Source organism: Eulemur rufifrons, chromosome 18 (genome assembly GCF_041146395.1).
Source record: "Eulemur rufifrons isolate Redbay chromosome 18, OSU_ERuf_1, whole genome shotgun sequence".
Classification (NCBI taxonomy): Eukaryota; Metazoa; Chordata; class Mammalia; order Primates; family Lemuridae; genus Eulemur; species Eulemur rufifrons.
In genome coordinates, this window is record NC_091000.1 from 11752007 (window position 1) to 11772048 (window position 20042).

At 41.4% G+C, this 20042-nt stretch overlaps 1 pseudogene; it reads right to left on the reverse strand.

Annotated features, from left to right (window-relative positions):
- Nucleotides 1-10179: 10179 nt before the first annotated feature.
- The window catches only part of LOC138398759 (survival of motor neuron protein-like), a 36018-nt pseudogene continuing 26155 nt past the window's right edge, over nt 10180-20042 (reverse strand).

Here is a 20042-nt window from a genome sequence, read left to right on the forward strand (position 1 = left end):
ATTTAGCACCATAAAGGCTCATTTCCAGCCTCACAAAGTCCGTCATAGGCCTGGTGACTCTCCAGCACAGTGTCCTCCATGTCACTGAACCAGGCTGGTTACCACCAATGGTGTTACTCACTCAATGTGCAGCTTCTTCCACTTCCCCTCTGCCCAGAACTTGTCACTTCCTGAGCGCAGGGGCTGAGTGTGCAGGACAGCCAGGGAAATATTTGCTGGCTATGGCTGTCCCCAACCCACACAGATGCAGGGAAAGCAAATCTACATTTCAATATCTTTGGGTGATGGTTTTCTCCTCCACGTGCTTCCTGTTGATTTGGGGAGGAGGGTACTAACTAGAATTATTTACTAAAGGGCCAGAAACCTATTTCCCTCCCCAAAGTATAAGCTTCTGAGCAGAAAATTCCACACAGTTGGCTACAGTGGTATGAGCCAGCAAAGGCTCTGCTATTGTGTAGTCCACTCTGTCAGCTACAATTTAAGGAATAAGTTTTAAGCTTAAGAGGTCACGCAGTATTGCTTGATATAATAAATACTCGTCAGCTGACAAACTCAGCACCTTATTTACCAATGCCCACTTCCTGCTTCAAAGTATTTCTTTAATCAAATGGGATTTAGGCTCCGAGGACTCTCTTGCTTCTGCTAAAAGCCAATACTCAAACCCAAGAGTTTATCTGGAACGTCCAGACATCTGGGACCACAGATAGTGAAAAATGGGACAGTCCCAATAAGCGCAGATGGCTGGTGAGCTTGTGGTACCGTAGACTCATTTTCAGGTATGAGATCAGTCACAATTGAGCCAAGTTATTTTCTTTTATGAACTTTTAATGTTTTTTGGCATACTTGAGAAGCGCAATAAAAATGAAAAAAGTGTTCATCAATATTAGTGTATCTCTGCAGTCCTACCGTTGCATGGTAATGTCATCAATTATGCATGGCTCCCGCAGGGTAGTGGGTTTCAAGGGAGTGGAAATTGAATACGAAGTCTTTTATTCTTGTTTTCACTCCAACTCAAGTCATTAGTTCCCCCAGCACATCTCTCCACCCCCGTCCTTGCCCACTCACAGCAATTTTCTGGCAAGACTAAACGCTATATACCTTGAAGTGACTCCGCGGTCTGTCTCCCTCCATTTCCCGGCAAGTGCGCATTCGTTCCTATTTTAAGAACCAGCTTAGTCTAAAATAGCCACTCATTTCTCCAAGTGCCGCCAGCACAATAGTATTTTGATGGTGACATACACATTTAACCTTCCCCCTTTGGAACAGTGTAATTGCTTGACATTTTGGCTGCCTAGACACACTTGTATTTCTGACACCCCCCACACCCCTTCCCACGTCCGCAGAAGAGCCGGGGTGGGCGAGAGAGCTAAGGGAAAATGTTTTCCTCTTCCACGTGAGCTGATCACCTGGCAGCTGCGCTCAATTGTTGAGACCCTCCTTGTTTTCTCTCTCCCTTGCAGGCAAGAAACCGAGTCGAATCCACGTGCAGGGCCATCCGTCTCCTGAAGGTGGCAGAATCTGAGCAGCCGCGTGCAGCCACGGGGGCGCCGGGGTCGCATAGCCTCTCTGCCGCCCGGACCCGGAATAGAAGGGATTGCGCTCCCCTAGGCCGGAAAGCGGCGACGGAGAGGGGAGCCAACGGGGACGGAGAAGAGCAAAAGAGCGCAGAGAGACGAATACAAAGCCGTTGAGACGGATGGAAGACGAGAGGGGTGGAGAGAAAGGACAGCGCTGCGTCCTGCTCCCGCTGTACGCAGGACGGGGGCCCGGGCCGCACCTGGCCCGCGGGTGCCCGCGTCACAGGCGGCGGTGGCAAGGCCTGTCCCCGGTGAAGCGAAGGCCACCGCCCGGGCTGCCCTGCGCTAAGTCCTCTTGGGGAATCCTTCTTCCGCGACTGGCAGACTTCACGGAGGCCAGGACGTGGCCTCCCCCTCTCCCGGCCCCCATGTCAATGCATTGCGTGTTACTTGCCTGCCCCTCCCAGGGCTCCGGAGCTGCCAGAGGGCAGGGACCCGACCTTGTTCGCTGTTGTATTCTTCCAGCGCTCTGTGGTGCCTGGGGCATGGTGGGAGATCAACAGATCTTTGAGGAACAAATGAATAAATGAGTGAGCGCAGCAGGTCATTACTAGTAAGAACACCATGCGGAGTGTGGCATTCTTCCACAGAGAAGAGAGAGACTGGGACCCATTGTGTATGGCTTTTCCCCTGTAGAGGGGTAGGTGAATGCAGCCCTCTTGGACACCACCAGGGAAAGGTGTGGTCGGCACTTAGAAACCTTTCTATTCCCTTTCACAACATCTCTGGTCACACGGTGTTCTTTATTTAATCCTATGAATCCTTCTTTTTACATTATGCATTTATTATTTATTTTTAAGTTAACATGGGTACTCATTAACTATTACTGAGTTTTTCAAACTATGTATCTATCTCAGCACATTTTTGTCAGCTGGAGTGCATGCCTGGCCAGCTGCTAGAGCAGCTGCAACAGGGCTGTTTGGATCAGTGCTGGGGGCGGGAGTCCAGGCTGGAGTGATTTCTGCTGTGACTGCTGACAGCCAGGTGGTGAAGGACTCAGGTGCAGGTATACCTGGCAGATAAACGAACTTCAATTATTGACAATAATTTTTAAATAATTGTGTTGTCTTACAGGCCACAGTACACGATAACAGAGCCTAGACACCCTGGCAGACCATCACAGGAATGAAAATAAACATATGATCATTTAAATTTCCAAAGAAACTTACAGCACTGGTTTATACATTCTGAGTGACACCTCTGTAGATAATTTTAAGACTTTGGTTTCTGGAAATGGACACCTTGTAACTCCATGATTCAATTCCTTTTTGTTTTGTGGTAAGTATTCAACTCAAACTAATCATCTTTAAGACAAGAGTATGTGAGGGATATGATACCTAACAGCATTCCTACCAGCTAGCAACATGGTGGAGGGGACCAAGCCGGTCAGACTAGGTTAAGCCTGTAGAATTGTATGCTGAGTGACCGAGTCTCCCAAAGACCTGTTTAGAATGACACAAACCATCTTCCCTGGTGTCGCTGCATTCTCTGGTTTTTATTCTGTGGCTCTTCACTGTAGTTCTTCCAGCAAAGGTCATAGACTGCTATGGTGGGCTGCATTTGGCCCACAGACACCTTTTTCTTTGGCTTACTCAGCAGTTTTGAAAGTTTCCATTAGGTGCTTGACATTTATAATAAAAATTGGGAGACCTCATTTTTTAAAAAAAATCTAGATTTTCATCTTCTCCTTAGAAATCAGAAGATGTAGCAACACTGGGCATAAATTCCTTTGTGGAGACATTGAGCTCAAATAGGAGCAACTGACTCTTTAATAACATTGGTAATAATAATAGAAGTAATAGCTAATTGTGCAATAATAGCACATACTAGGTGCCACATGCTCTCTTAAGTGCTTTGTATATATCAAGTCGTTTTATCCTCACATCAACTCTTTGAGGAGGGTACTATAAATAGCTTCAATTTCTAGGTAAGGAAAACAGGACACAGTGAGGTCAAGTAACCTACCCAAAGTCACTCAGCTTCAAATGGCAGAGCCAAAATATGGACCGAGCAGTCTGAACAGTTAAGTACAGTCTCCAAATGATGCTGGATAGGAAAAGCTATGATAGGCATACGGATGTCTAGATGTAAAAGCTGTTGTAATTAACACATAATAGTTAATAAGTGGTATAGGGTCTGGAGTCAAATTGCCTCCATTTGAATCTGGGCTCTGCCACATTTCACCTGGGAAAAGTTAGGCAACTTGATTAATATTCTTATGCTTTTAGTCTTGTCTGTAAAATGGAAAAATAGTCCCTTCCCCATGAATTGTTTTGACTTTACAGAATTAAGTGAAGAAAATCCTTAGCATAGGTAAGTGCTGACACACAGTAAATGCTCAATTAATATTCACTATTATTATTTTATCTGGGTACCTCTTAGCACAGAAAATTTCATGTGTGTCTAAGAAAAGTCTTAAACCAATACAGAACATTTTCTCCAATTTCTAACATTTCATAGTTTAAAGGAAACATTTATAGACAAAAAGTATGGTTCTTTGTCTAGGAAATAGTGTTCAGGTACTATTTAGCTGGAGAACACCATTATATAAGATAAAACACTGCTTTGATTTTAGTTCCAGTCTTTCGGCAAGTACAGTAGTCCCCTCTTATCCGGGGGGTATGTTCCAAGACCCCCAGTGAATGCCTGAAGCTGAGGATAGTACTAAACCCCATACACACATACTTTCCTTGGGAAATACATTCTAAGACCCCCAGTGATGCCTAAAACACATTTTCTGTTCATGTCTTCCACCCACAAATGTGATGCCTTTTCCATTTTAACTAAGCGCTTAACATGGATTGTGGCTGTAACTTTTGCCGTTGGAGATGTGACAGCAAAACTATCATGAATTTCTTTTTCCTTCACAATTTAATGGGTACACTTTTCCTTGTCATAGATCTTAGTAACCTCGGCATACTATTTTTTTCTTTCCTTGCTAAGTCAAAAACTTTTGCCTTTTCACTTAAAGGAAGCACTTTATGGCATCTCTTTGGCATATCCAAATTGCCAGCATCACCACTCTTGTGCTTTGGGGCCGTTATTAAGTAAAATAAGAGTGACTGAACACAAGCACTGCTATACCAGCAGATGATCTGATCACCGAGCTGACTACTAAGTGACTGATGGGTGGGTAGCCTAGACAGTGTGGATTTGCTGGACAAAGGGATGATTCACATCCCAGACAGGATGGAGCAGGATGGCATGAGATTTCATCATGCCACGACCGGGAATGGCATGCAATTTAAAAATTTATGAATTGTGTATTTCTAGAGTTTCCCGTTTAATATTTTCAGACCTCAGTTGACTGCAGGTAACTGAGTGGAAAGCAAAAACACTGATAACCCACTGTATTTTCAGTAAGTATATACTGAGCAACTACTATATTGGATTCGTCATTGTATCTCTCGTGTTTTAGCCTGGTTCATAGAAGTTCAAGTAAATATTTGTAGAATGAGTAAAAGATAAAAGTGAGAAGTTGACAAAATTTTGTTCGTTCTTCTAAAAGAAAAGAAGCCACGAAAAATTCTGAAAACCAGTTCACATAGAGTAAGCAAACAAACAAAAAAGCATAATCAAAGAAATTTTCCTGTTAGAATCAGAATGCATTAATACTAATGAAAACAGAACGCAGACCCCTTCTGACATATTTTATACTGTTTAAAGACAAACATTTGTGCACTGCAAGCCGCAAATGGATTGAAACTCCAATGAGGACTTTATAAGCCATCTGCTAGTCTCCTAATGAGGCTAGTAACTATCATTGTTTACAGTTAGGCACCAGGGGTCACGGGCATTTGTCATAATGAGAGCTGCAATGCATCACTGCAGAAACTGAGAGAGCCTTTCTTCACAAGGGCTAATTACAAATATAATAAAACAACATTTTTTAAAAAAATCTCTTGAAGTCCACAGAGAAACCTAACTTGGCACAACAAGTGCAAACTGTAGTACCCGCTCTGTTTTCATTTAGTGAATTCTGATTACAGAAGCCATATCATATTTAACTACTAACAATACAAGGCCACCGATGGGTCCTTTGCTTCAGATCACTTAATCACAAGATGCTTCTTGAACCATCTGGATATCTAAGATGTTTGCTCTGGCAATCTATGCATGGGGTATGCAAACTCATAGCAAGACCCACAGGATTTGTGTGTGTGTGTGTGTGTGTGTGTGTGTGTAATAAGATGCTACTTTAAAGTTCTGACTGCCTGCTGCCCAAACTGAACTTTCTGAGTTAGTTAATTCAGTGTAGGTGTGGAATGTGAGAAATTGATTGTTTAGAATCATAGAAACAAAGAAATCTATAGGCTAACTAAATTTTTAAATTTTAATTGGCAATTTTAGCATCCTAGAAATGTAGTCCAAATCCTGATTGTTTTGGTCCTTATGGAGTGGGCAGTCTCTCTGCTGTCCACTGGAGAAAAAATTTGGCCTGTTGCATGAGTTGATGACAACCACATCCGTTTATTTATTGTCAGCATCCCAGATTAGGAAAATTTAGAGTCACAATATGAAGGGCTTCTTAAAAACCCTGAGATGTCCCAAATGAGAAAAGTTTTTCTATTTTGGTAAAATTGCATGTTAATAGTAACAATAAGGATAAGACTATGAGAAAAAAGGTCTCATATTTGTAGAGTGTTTCTCGCTTATTCCAAAGCCTTATGCATAAAAACCACATCCCCTGGGAAAGAACAGCCAATAAAATTTTGAAAAGAGAAGGGAAATTAAGTGGATTTTGCACTACCAAATATTAAAACATATTAAGCTTAAATAAAGTAGTACAGTGCAGATGTAAGAACAGAGTATAGGACCGATGGGAGGAACAGAAAGTAAAGAAAGATCCACCTGCAGGGCGGTGTGAATGAAACCCTGAAATCATGCTGAAGGCGTACAACAAGGCATATGTGAAAAATGTGGCATTTGAAATAAGTGGAGAAAATAAAAATTATTTGACAAATAACATTGAGATAGTATGTTAATTTGGGGGATAAGAGTGAGATCCTCTATCATATGCCAAAATAAAGTCCAGAGAATTAAATAATTAAATGTAGAAAATGAAACTATGAAAAAAACAGTTTAAAATATGTAGGTAAATATTTACATAATCTCTGGGGTGGTAAGGCAGGAACCATAGAGCAGTGTGGCTCACAGACCACACGTTGTCCCTGGAAGTCTACCGAGCAGCCTGCTGGCAGCTTCAGAGGAAAAGCTATAAGCCAGTTTTTTTCATCTACGTGTCATAAATTTAAAATGTAAGATAAACTACGATTTTCACAGAGATGCCATTACAGCACTAAAAATAATGATGGGCTTAGAGGTTGCACATGAGCTGCAAACTGTGTTGATCATCCTGGAGGGAGCTACCATGCAGTCAACAGGGTATGCTACCTTCTGGCTATGTGCTTCCACGCCATTTACGTGATGCTGCTGGCTTTATCGTATGTGCCTTCTGATTTTTACTCACATGTTGCATTTTAACTCCATTTCCCAAAAGTGGATTAGTGGCTCAGAATGGTTTATTGAGGCATAAAAACAATAATGAAATAATGAAATACGTACTACAGCTCAGAATAACATCATACACATAGATAATAAACAAGACTCCAGTGCAAATGCAGAATGCAAATTTGTACATGCTGGGACAAGTGAGTCTGTGAGTGCGATGATTTCACACAAGCACTGCAGAGGAAAAGTGTAAATAGGATGTAGGATGATGAAGATCTGAGAACTGGATTTCGTTTAGCAAGTCATCCATTTGCTGTTTGCCCCTCGTGCATTGTCGATGTTGAAATTTTGTCACAAAATGGCACAAACTTTTGCACCATTTTCACACAAGTTCAGTGACCCTTCTAGCATCCATATGAGGTTTTCTGGAATAAAAGTAAAGAATTGCTCCCCAAGTAGGAAATTAACAAATTGTGTCACTAAAAACAGAGAAGAGGTAGTAACAATAACAGGTATCAGTGACATGACCATTAAGAAACATAAAGCCAGCCCCAAAGTTAATGGCCAATGTTATGCATAAAGAGAAAGCAGAACAATTCTTGGAAAAATGCCTCTATGAAAGCCACTGTTGGACATCATAGAAGATCAATGGCAGAGTAAGTGAAAAAGTTGTCACTACCACGTCCTCTGGCCAGCAGTGATACATTTCTCATCTTGGCTGGACAGGAGAACTGAGGAATAGAACGCAAATCCACTCCTAGCATGCGGGCAATACATCCTTGGGGAAAATTTCTGTGGCTTTTGATCTGATTCGCCTCCGAAAATCCAGGCTGTATAAACAGGTGTTTTCTTGTTTTGTTTTTTGTTGATGATCTTGTGGGCTGGAAGGTGCCTGTCACTGAAGGGGCTTTGGGATCAGAGCTGACAGAGTATCTATCCACTGTGCATGGACCAGGGAAGGGCACATTTAATGTAGATAAAAAAGGATACACCTAATGCCAATTCACCTGCTGTTTTAGTTATTGAGAACAGTTGGTGGACAAAGAGATGCTCTTTGATCTTAATTAGGTTTTGAAGGACATAGAGAAATACATAAATGCAATCAAATCACCACAATGAGTGAGCTCTGCTTTTGTACACTGAGGTACACAGGATATTTAAAAGAAAGACAATCACACAAGATTTCAACATCTTTAGATAATTTTATGACATCATTAATAACCATAACAACCATTTTATGGTTGACTTGTTGCCAGTAATTTAACAGGAATATATTTGCTACTATCTTCCACATTGAAACTCTCAATCTTACGGTGTGGTCTGCGACAGGCTTGTTCTCTTAGCATCCAACAGAGCAGTGAGCACAGACTTTAGCCAGAAAGCCCATCATATTTTTGAGGTCCATGTTCTATCTTTATATGCAGAACTCGCTAAGAAACCACCAGATACTTGCTCTCTTTCCTGAAAACAAACCTGAAATTACATAGAAGTAAACTATTAGAATGGGAGGATGACAAAGGCCTGGTGAGACAGTGAAGCATACGATAGTTCATCCCATGGAAGTGGGAACGGATCCTCCTTCCTGAGAAGTATTGAAAGAATGTATTTCCCAAATCAATAGCTGAGTTCCACAGCCCCCGTCTGGGTTAATCTGCTCTAGCAAAGACATCATATCCAGAACAGCAGCTAAAATTGGGGTATTACATGGATAAGTTTGTGGTCATCCACTGTCATCTGTCATAATTCATCCCCATTTTGCAGGGCCCACACTGGTGAATTAACTGGAGTTTTAAGGAGGACTAAGCCTTTGAACTATTTAAGTCTTTGAGGGTGGCGCTGCTCTCTGCAATCCCTCTGAAGTGGATACTTGCACGGTCAGAGTGGCTAATTTGGGGAACTTCCATGTGGCCTCTCCCACTATCGTAGCTCTTATGCTACAGTCAGGGAATCAGTGTGAGGATCCTGCCAGCTGCCAAGTGTCGTCATCCAGATTCTGTGTTTTGGAACCAAGGAAATGAGACCTGGGGGTTGGGGGGTGGGCAGGATGCATGGATGAAATTTGAGATGAACTTTATCAAGGACTCTCTTTTCTTTTTTTGAATAAAAATATTTTTATTATAACATATAATAACATAACATCTTTTAAACATACAGAAAATAGAAAAAAATGGTACAATGAACATCCACATGCACAGCAGTCGAATTCATTAACATTTTGGGTATGTTTCACACACACACACACACACACACACACACGTTTTGCTAAGCCATTTTAAAATATTTTAGAGACACTATACTACTTCACTCCTAAATATTTCAGTATGCTCATTTAAAAAGATATTCTTCTACAAACTGCAACACCCTTATCACAGCTCATAAAATTAGCAATAATTATCTAATATCATTCAAAATCTTGTCCATATTCAAATTTCTCCCAGGCCCTTCCCCATCAAGTCTTTTACAGATGGCTTTTCAAACCAGGGTCCAATCAAAGATTGCACATCGCATTTGGTTATCAAGTCTCTTGAGTAACTTTAAATCGAGAATAGTTACTTACTCCACCGCTTTTCTTCTTTCCTGACACTGATATTTTGAAGAAATGAGGCCAGTTATCTTCTACAGCATCCTACATTCTGGACCTGTCCGACCATCTCTTCAGTGGTGTCATGTAAGTTGGTGCTCCCTAGTATTTCCTGCAAATGGGAACTTAGATCTAAAGGCTTGACTAAATTCCAGTTAATGTTTTTGACCAGAACATTTCATAGGTAAAACAGCGTACTTCACACTGCATCACAAATCAAAAAGCGTGCCTGGCTGTCTGACTACTCGTGATGCCGAGTGTCATCAGAGCCTAAGGATCTCTGTGTTGCAAAAATATGCTTTTTCCATACAACCAACCAGCAAGTATTTGGTGAGATGGTACTTGGACACCATGAGAATTCTAGAGGGGCCGTAGATCAACTTTTTATCTAATAATCTTGACATCAAAATGTCTTCAATATTGTTTCATATTAAGTTTTCAATTTTTTAATACTTCAATTTTTTTAAATGTTCAGAAACATTTATTTTCCACAAACCATAAAATTTATGCAAAAGTGAGATTTTCTTTTATTAATATAAGGAGACTTTTGTTAATATAATGACTTACTCCTTAATTGAAATGTGAGCACCTTCCTTCTTTTTTATTTTGCTTAAAACCCATATAATAGCCTGTATGATAGCCACTCATGTACCCAGAGAGTAACGTATGTCCCAAAGCAACAGGGTCATCAAGAAGTGGGGAGGAATAACTGGTGGGGTGGGGGTGGGCAGGAGCCACTGAATTTCAGACCTGGCTCTCCTGGTCACAGTCCTGACCCTGGCATGGGGCACAGTGGAGAGAGAAAAGAGTCCCATGGAGTAGCTTTTGATTTCATATTATTTGATTTATTTCCAGAAGACCTGGCGTTCTCATTTTCATCCATTAAAACTTGATTTTCATGTTCGTTCTCTTGAGCATTCTGTTCTATATTACTAGTACTTCAGAGGTCGGGGAAGTAGATCAAGCAGATCTCACTCCACTCTCCTTTCCATGTCCCAGTGTAAACCGCAACACAACTAAAAGCAGCGATAGCTGGGGACATGCAGCCTTCTTCTGACCAAATGGCAGAGCACTTGTCACCAACTTACCACTGTTTCAAGGGAGTTGTGGTGTTCTTTTATTTATTTATTGGCTTTTATTCTTAGCAGGTTTTCTTTTAGGTATGCCTTTTGGTTTATCTGAAGTTTCACAAATGTCGCCATTCTTTAGAACAGAAGCCATAGCTTTATCACAAGCTTTAATCAATGCCGTATCCTCCCAGATGTCAGAAGCATCTGTGCCAGCCGGAAGACGGCTGCATGTACCCAGCCACCACCGCCTCGTGCTGAGCTGTGTGGGGCTGTGAACTCAGGGACACACTCACACCCTGGAAAAGCCAGCAACTGGTGCATCTGTTCCATTCTAGCTCAGGGCACCTTTGTCTGTGTTTGGCAAATAAGCCAGGAGCTGGAGACTCATCCCATACTAAAAAGAGAACACGCACTCTAAATAGCAAAGGCAAGGGAAGACTAAAACAAACTGTAGGAAGATGACACCACAGTCGCTGGAACAAAGGTATCTGTTCCCAACAACAGGTAAAGAAGTCCCATGTTGATTTAGATGGCCTTTATTGCTCCCGTGGCACCCTCCTTGGTGCCCCTGGGATCTCACGCTCCTAGGTTTCTACCCAGCATTGTCACTAGGAATTTGCTGTCTGTCTCTTCCACTACCTTGCCTGTGCTTTGCAAATAGGAACCCTGTTTATGCATCACCCTCATCTACTTGGCCTCACTTAGGGGTTGGATCGGAGATGTCTTCCTGATGCAGAAAGGTGGGAATCATCCCTGACTTGAGATATCCACAGCTCAAACATATGTGGATCTGGAATAAGCCAAGAAAATAGGCCAAACCACCAGGAGCTGAGAACTGGAGTAATCTCTACCAAAGCAGACAGATATGGGAAGCAGCTGGGGCAGCCAAGCACCAGGAGAATTGTGCAGGGCCTAGAAGTCCAAGAAACCATGTGGTCAGTATCACAGATGCATAGAGCCCTCAAGGACATTAATGGTCATGTGACATCATTGAGAACCCGAGCACTGAAGGAGCAGGACTTGAACTTCCCCACACCCCAAGGTGAGAAGAACAAGTAGGGTTTGGTCTTCAGAGGAACTGGAAAACTAGCAGAAGAAAAAGACTCAGAAAATTTGGAACTACACCAATCGGATATCAGACTGAGGTGGGGGGTGGGGGAGGGGATGAGGGTATGCCTACACAATGAGTGCATTGCGCACCGTTTGGGGAATGGTAACGCTTGAAGGTGCTGACTCGGGAAGGGGTTGGGGAAGGGAGGGATATATACCTACATGATGGGTGCAACGCGCACTACCTGGGGAACAGACATGCCTGGAGCTCTGACTTGAGGGGAAAGGCAGTACATGGACAACGTATGTAACCTGCAATTCTGTATCCCCCATAACAATAAGATGAAATAAAATAAATAAATAAATAAAAGAAAATTTGGAACTATAAAACTGGGTTCAAGCAGAGATCAAAGTAGGCCTTGGTCATAAGGTATAAGGCAAGAATTCAATTACTAAACCAAATGAAATGTCAGCATGACAAGGTCTCACTGAACACATTGCCAAGCAAAATGGAGACAAGTAGAAATATTTGTTGAATGGACGGACAGATGCATAAAAAGGACTTAAGATGCTAGACCATCCACATACCAAGCTAGATAAATTCCTTAAATTCTTGCCTGCCAGAAATCAGGTTGGTTCCAGATTTTAGACCAGAGCTGAGTTTCCAAGTGAGGACAAAACAGCCCCTGCTGTGGTGATCTCCACACCATAGGATCAAGGGAAGCCCCAGACACAGGGGAGCTTACAGTTAGAGGAAATAGTGTGGAAGCCAACATGGATAGAAAAGACCTCAAGGTTGTGTCAACCCAGGTTTCTCTTAAGCTAGAAATGTTGGTAGCTTGGTCTTACATTCACCTTCTCAGCCCAACCAACAGCCAGTACCCACGTGTCAGCCGTAGGCCTCATCATTTTATACTATTACCACAAAAACGGTTCAGTTTTACACATGATTGTTTCATTGTATTAGCTTCCCAACTAGATTGTCTGCTCTGTTGGGTCTTAGGTCTTCTCCACCAGAATGCACACTTATAGAGGACATTTAATATATACTTAATGTATTGATCGTGTACAAATTAGATGAACACCAATCAAATGAGAACAAGCAGAGTTTCCTCTAGCAAGGGAATCAGTCATGTTACCTGTGTTCTGGCAAAGACTCCAGACTCAAAGGCAGGCAGAGGTGTGGGAAGGGGGAAGGCTTCAGGCACACCCTGATGGAGGCTGTGGGTGTGGGGAAGCTACATGTGGGCTACGTAGAGGTGGGGCACCCTATGAGATTGGTTAGGGGTGCATATTTGGCTTCCTCTGGGTGGTCCTAAGTTGGAAGCAGGAACAAAATTTCGGGAAGCTGTCTGTTATTAATCAAGTCCTGGTCATTTGGGGCCAATTGTTACAAAGGCTATTAGTTATCTCCCTGGATTGTTACTGGAGGTAACAGTCTGACATCCTGCAAGTCTGTCCTAGTGCAGGCTGCTTCCTGGACTAGTTGCTATCGTTGTGAGCCAGAGGACAAAACAAAATTTTCACTTCCTTCAGAGCCTCCCAAACTGCCAATATTACAGGCCACCAAGTTGGCCTCTAGCAAATTATTGATACATTTCACATATTAAATAATGACACCAAGTAAAGATATTACCCAAGCACAACCGTGTATATCCGATGCTGGGGGATACATTTTTAGTTGAATTTAGGAGACTTGAAAAGTGTACAAAAATTTTTTTAACAAAAGAGGAACAAGATTCTAGGACAAGTTTAACCTTTGTAACAATTCCCCTTTTAAAAATAGAAAGTTTATCAGCAAGAAAGCCTCTTGATTACCAATTTGACAATGTTACAACTACATTTTCACAGTATCTGGTCACAAACTTAATTACTGGAATTAAAAGACAGCAGCACATATGGTAAGACTATGTTAAAATGTAAAGTGACAGATGTCTATAAATATTGAAAGTATGTAATTGGCAGTATAGTTCACTAATTACCTGTCATTGGATCTTACAAATAGGAATGATATTTATTCACAAACATCCAACAATTTAATGAATAAGACCTTATATGAGGAAAATAAGATATAGTAAGCTAAAGCTTTTTTAAGGTATCATTTTACTTTTAATAATCATGCAATCAAAAGTATTGTGTTGATTTTTAATATACTTTCATAATTTGAATATTTCAAATCAGAGCTAAATTTAGATTTAAATATACAATGGCCCTCTGTATCCATGGGTTCTGCATCAGTGGATTCAACTAACCAGGAATCAAAAATATTCAGAAAAAAAAAAATGGATGGTTACATCTGTACTGAGCATGTGCAGATATTTTCTTTTTTTTGGTCATCACTTCCTAACAATACAGTTTAACAACTATGTACGTGGCATTTACATTGTATTAGGTTTTATAAGTAATCTAGAAATGATATGAGGTATATGGGAGGATGTGCGTAGGTTATATGCAAATACTACACCATTTTCTATAAGAGACTTGAGCATCTGTGGATTTTGATATCCCCAGGGGTGTCCTGGAACCAATTCCCCACAATACCAAGGGACGTGTGCACCTAATTTCCTAATTTTTTTTTCTGAGGACTAAAGAGAAACAGTGTAACTAGCAGGAAAATATATATATTAATGAAAAATAATCAGGATATTATTTGACCTGTTTGATATCCACATTACTGTCAGAGTAAACAAAATAGTAATGTTCAGCTGCCTTTCTCCTAGAGAATCTTTACAGGGGCATGGTGGGGGTGAACTTCTTCTCAAGGAAGTCTAAACCAGAACTTCTCAAACTTTAATCTGCATACGAATCACCTGGGGATCCAGGTCCAGGTGGGGCCTGAGTTTGCATTTGTAAGAGGAGATGCTATGCTGCTAGTCTAAGCACTTTAATTAACAAGATCTGGACCATCAGCCACCCAAAGACCTTTAACCGGCTTCATACCTATCAACGCCTTTATGCATCTTGGCTTGTAAAATATTTTACAAGCACATCTAAAAAAGACATTCATAATTTATCAGTTCTATAGCAGTGGCTCCCTTAGGGAAATCTGTTCTTCAGGGCAAGCTTCCCAGGGCAGGTCTCTATCAACCTGGCACAGGAAGTTGCTACCTGCCATTGACCACGCAGCACAGATTGGGAGAACTTGGTATCTCAGCTGTATAAGAAACATCACTGTTCATGGCCGGGCGCGGTGGCTCACGCCTGTAATCCTAGCACTCTGGGAGGCCGAGGCGGGCGGATCGTTTGAGCTCAGGATTTCGAGACCAGCCTGAACAAGAGCGAGACCCCGTCTCTACTAAAAAAATATGTAGAAAGAAATTAGCTGGACAACTAAAAATACATAGAGAAAAAATTAGCTGGGCATAGTGGCGTGTGCCTCCAGCTATTCAGCAGGCTGAGGCAGGAGGATCGCTTGAGCCCAGGAGTTTGAGGTTGCTGTGAGCTAGGCTGATGCCACAGCACTCTAGCCCAGGCAACAGAGTGAGACTCTGTCTCAAAACAGACAAACAAAAAAATCATTGTTCAAACTGGTCATCCTAAGTATGCAATTTGAAGGATACTGTAAACTCTGATAATTTAAATAAAGGATTCACTGTACTATGAAATATTTTGAAGTAGTCCAGTAAAAGATTTCTATTTGCCTTTTCAGATGATTCATAAATAAGTGAACATGCTTTGGGCTATGGAGACAGTTTCATATGATCAAATTGATTCCTCTGAACAGGGGAGCCGGTGTGGGGTTACAAGCTGACCCCGTCAGTGTTCGCCTGTCCCTGGGCGTGGGGAAGGCCTGGGTAGGTACCACTCCTTCACTGTTTCCTGCTTACACATCGCCACAGGCAGGATAAGAAGAAGGGACTGTGTGGGTCTGAGACTTGGAGTTCCACAATTGCTCCCAACCACGTTGTGGGACTTAGACACCCGCATACCCCTTTACACTCCCGCTCAACCTGCCAGGCCAGGGGTCCTTAAGGGGCTCTTCACGTCCGACTTTTACCTCTTCTTTCCTAATCCAGATTTACCTGGCCTCTGTCCAACTTGTGAGGCAGAGACCAAATCTGCAGGTGGCAGACACAGGCCAGGAGCACCGTTTCTAGGGGCGGAGAAGGGGGGGAGGCGGAGGGACTGCAGGAGAAGCAGCCAACAACCACCGAGAGCAGGAACCTGAGGTTTTGAGGCACACACACCTGCGGAGCTGCAGCTTTGTTCTAAGAGCACCTGTCAATCGTGTATTTTAATCACCTGGTAACATCCCTCACCTCCCGTGAGCCCACCCCCGGACCAGGTGAGCCCACCCCCGGACCAGGCCAATAAAAGGAAACCGTCTGGGCGTCCTCAAACGTCTTCCTCCACTTGGAGAGACTGACCGGTTCCTCCCCGGAACACACTGTCCCTTCGTATAGCCCCCTTTCTTTTCCTCGTGTGGAACTGCTTCCCGTCTGTGGTCACTCTGTCACACCAGCCTCGCGTGTGAATTTTCTAAGCAAGGAGCCAAAGAACCACGACAACAGTCGGCCAAGAGGCCAGACCTGACGGAATTCCCTCAAGGCAGGAGGGATGACAGGCAAAGTTATCCAAACGTTAGGTGAAAGGAAAGAAAACTACTTCTGTCTGAGTTCTTTTTCTATCTTTCCATATTCGAGTATTCCCTGTCCTTCAAGGTCCCAGTGACTGCCACCTCCTCTTCAGAGCCTTCCTGGCTGCTAACAGCTGGCCATTGTTGGGGTCAGAAAATGATACCCCAAAGTATGACATCTGGCCTGCTGAGTGTCCTGCACTAGAGGACAGTGGAAGGCCCCAGAGGCAGCCTCAGGAGCAAGGTCTCTCTGACCTTCTCCAGCCCTCCCCGGTCTCCCCGTCGCCATCCCCTGAAGCACAGGGAAGAGCTGTCTCTGGACTCCCTTTAACTGCCCAGAGACACATCCTCTAAACAGAAACTGAATCGTCAGGAGTCTCCTCCTGGGAAATCTCACCAACCAGGGAGGGTTAACCACATCACAGAAGAGACCAGGGGTCCACATCACCCCCAGACAGATTTTGTCACAGGCTATCACCTCTTCATCTCCCCCCAAATCATTTACTCTCCCCTAAGTCACCTACGTCTCTCCACCCTCTTTGTAAAGAAGGCATGTAAGCTTCTAAACCTCACTGTGTTATCAGTACTCGCTTTTCTTCCCTGTGATGTCCCCGTGCATGTGATAAACTCTTTTCCTGTTGATCTAACGACTGTCAGTTTATTTCATAGACTCAATTATCAAACCTCAGAAGGTAGAGAGAAGTTTATTTTCCCCACTATACAGTGCTTCGTCCCTACAGGAGGCAGTTATTGCTCTCACGGTGCTCACCACTGTCTGCCTGGTATCCTATACAGGTACCCACGCTCCCCTAAAGGCCTCCACGCTCTCTGAGGGCAGAGCCTGCGTCTCATTCATGTCCTGCAGGCACTCAAGAAGGATGAAGAAATGAATGAAGGCTATTATGTACTAATGCCTGCTAAGGTGTTACTCTGTAAGTAAAGCTTGCCTTACCCTTGTAATACCTTCTACTTCACCTTTGATAATTGTCATGCCACTTATATAGTATGTTACAGTTTATAAAGCATTTTATATACATTTTCCGAAACCAACATTAACTTCCAACACCTTTCAATGCATGTGCTATTTTGAGGACAGTGTACATGCTCTTTTGCCCCAATATTACAACAAGCAATTGGCTGCCTGCACCCCTGATTAGAGAAGTTGTGTGGCTGGCAGCTGTCAGACTCCACAAAAAGCTCACAGCCACAGAATCGTAATGTGAGCATAGCGGTTTGTTCTCTAATGCAGGTGAGGAGAAAAAACCCTTGGCCCTAAAAAGGAATGTTTTTCTGCTTAATATATTATCAGGGTTTTGTGGGAGACTGTCTTTTTTCTTTCTCCTCCTCCTCCTCTTCATTTTTAAATTAACACTCCTTGTTTCCATAAATCTATTCTACTAGATTCAAACTGCCTTTTTTGTTTCATTCTACTTTTCATTTGGATTACCTTCTTTCATTGTCGTTATTTCTCCTTTTTCTATCTCTTGTAAGTTTTTACCTCTTCTTCTCTATTTCCCAATTCTTTGAGCCCTTCACGTATTTATTGTCTATCTAAAATCTGGTATGAACAATGGTTATCTTATTCCCTTTTGCTCAATTTTGTAGTGATCATTTGTTTCTTTTCTTTCTTTAGTGTCTCAATTTATGAATTTTCTATATCATCACTTTCTCTATTATTTCAATTATTTTTTCATTTGACATCCAGATGATCCAAAAACACAACAAAAAATTAAGTTCAGAGAATTATAGTACAAATACCTCTTGTGCCCGCTACTCAGCTTTAATTGACATTTTGCCAAATTTGCTTCAGATTTTTATTTTCCTGAGAAATTAAAAATAGACTAAGGATGTCCTTTTCTATTCCTGTTTTAGTAAAAACAAAAGGGTATCATGAATTGATGCTGAATTTTATCAAATGCTATTTCTGTGTTTTCCAAAATGCTCTTATTTTTTTCTCTTTTAATCTGTTAATATGACAAATAACATAAACACAGTTTTCTAATTTTAAACTATTTTTGCACTCTGGGATAAATCCAACTTGTTCATGATATGTTCTGTTATTTACATTAATTGCTAGAACTCTATTTGCCAAAATTTATTTAGGACTTTTGTAACTATATTCACAAATGAGATTGGTTTGTAATTTTCCTTTCTCGTATTGCTCTGGTCAAGGTTGTATTAGTTCATAAAATAAGTTGGGAAACAGTCCCTCTTTTTCTGCTTAAAAAAAGTTTTTATATCATTCAGAAAACCATGTGTTATACTCAGTACTTCTTTCTAGGGTTGGGTTTTCTGATAGGTTGTTTTTTAACTACTGATAATATCATGGAAGCATAGTTATTGATATATTCAGGTTTTCTGCCTTTTAAGTCCCTTTTGATATGTTATATTTATTTTAGTAAATTGTCCATTTTATTTTATCTTTTTTCCTTTATTGTCATTAAGTTGTGAATAAAATCCTCTTATGGTTTTCAAAACCTCTGCTCCCTCTTTGACAACAACTCATTCTAGTCCTAGCATGGTTGTGTGTATGCTTTATCTCATTTTCTCGTGCTCAATCTTGCTTGCAGGCCTTTCCATTTCATTAGTTTTTACAGCCCATCAGCTTTGGGGTTTATCATATTCTCCATTGTTTCTTCATTTTCTATTTCATCGATTTATGCTTTCTAGTAATTCCTTGCATCTACTATTTGGGGTTTACTCTGTTGAGTATTTGCCTCATTAGTTTTCAGACTTTCCTTTTTTACTAAGATATAAACATCTAAAGATGATACATTTCCCGCTTACTACCCTTTTTGTGTACCCCATATGTTTTTATATTTATTATTTTCATGATCATTCAGTTACATACTTATTTTCTAAGTGAAGAGGCAGTTTGGGGGTGTGATAAAAAGGTTGTGCTCTGCCTCTGGGACAAGTTATTGAATCACTCTGTGCCTCAGTTTCATTATCTGTAAAATGGATGTAAGGATAGTTCTTACTTGGGGTCAGTATAAGGATTAAATTAGCTAATACATGTAAAATGCATAGAAGAATGCTTGGCACATAGTGAGTGCTCAATTACTGTTAGGAATTATTATTCCATTATGATTTTTCAATTCTTTAGTTTTTTAAAGTTTTTTTAATTTCCAAAAATATAAATGTTGTTGTCTATTTATTATTAATTTCAAATTATTATACTGATATAAGAGAATGTGGCCACCATGATAAAAATGTTTTGATCCATGTAAAAGCGTGAGTCACTGTGCCTGGCCAGAATTTTAAAATGCATTTTAAAACTCCCATAACCTTATATGTTATTTTTTACAGTACTTTAGTTACAATATTGTTGTTACATCCTCAAAAGTTATTATTGATTTTGTTATTTGACATACTAATAGTGCCTTTTAGACTTAGCCAAAAATTTATATATTTCTTTGCTTTCTATTTGTTCTTGTGACTCAGTCTTTGCTTCTGAGCACAATTTTCTTCTTCCCGAAGAAGAAAATTAAATGGTTCTTTCAGTGAGAGTCTGTTAAAGTAAATACACTCTAGTGGTCAAAGTATTCCCAAGCCAAGAACTGAACATGAACTGGTGTCCTTGGATGGAGACTACAGGCTTTTTTCTGATCTTTTTCACTGAGGTTATTGCCTTTTAAGAGTCCCAGACTTACATGGGAATCTCAGTTCTTACCTCCTGTCAACAGTGGGTCCCAGGCCCCATCTCTCGTGCCCGCATGAAAGTTAAATCCACGTCC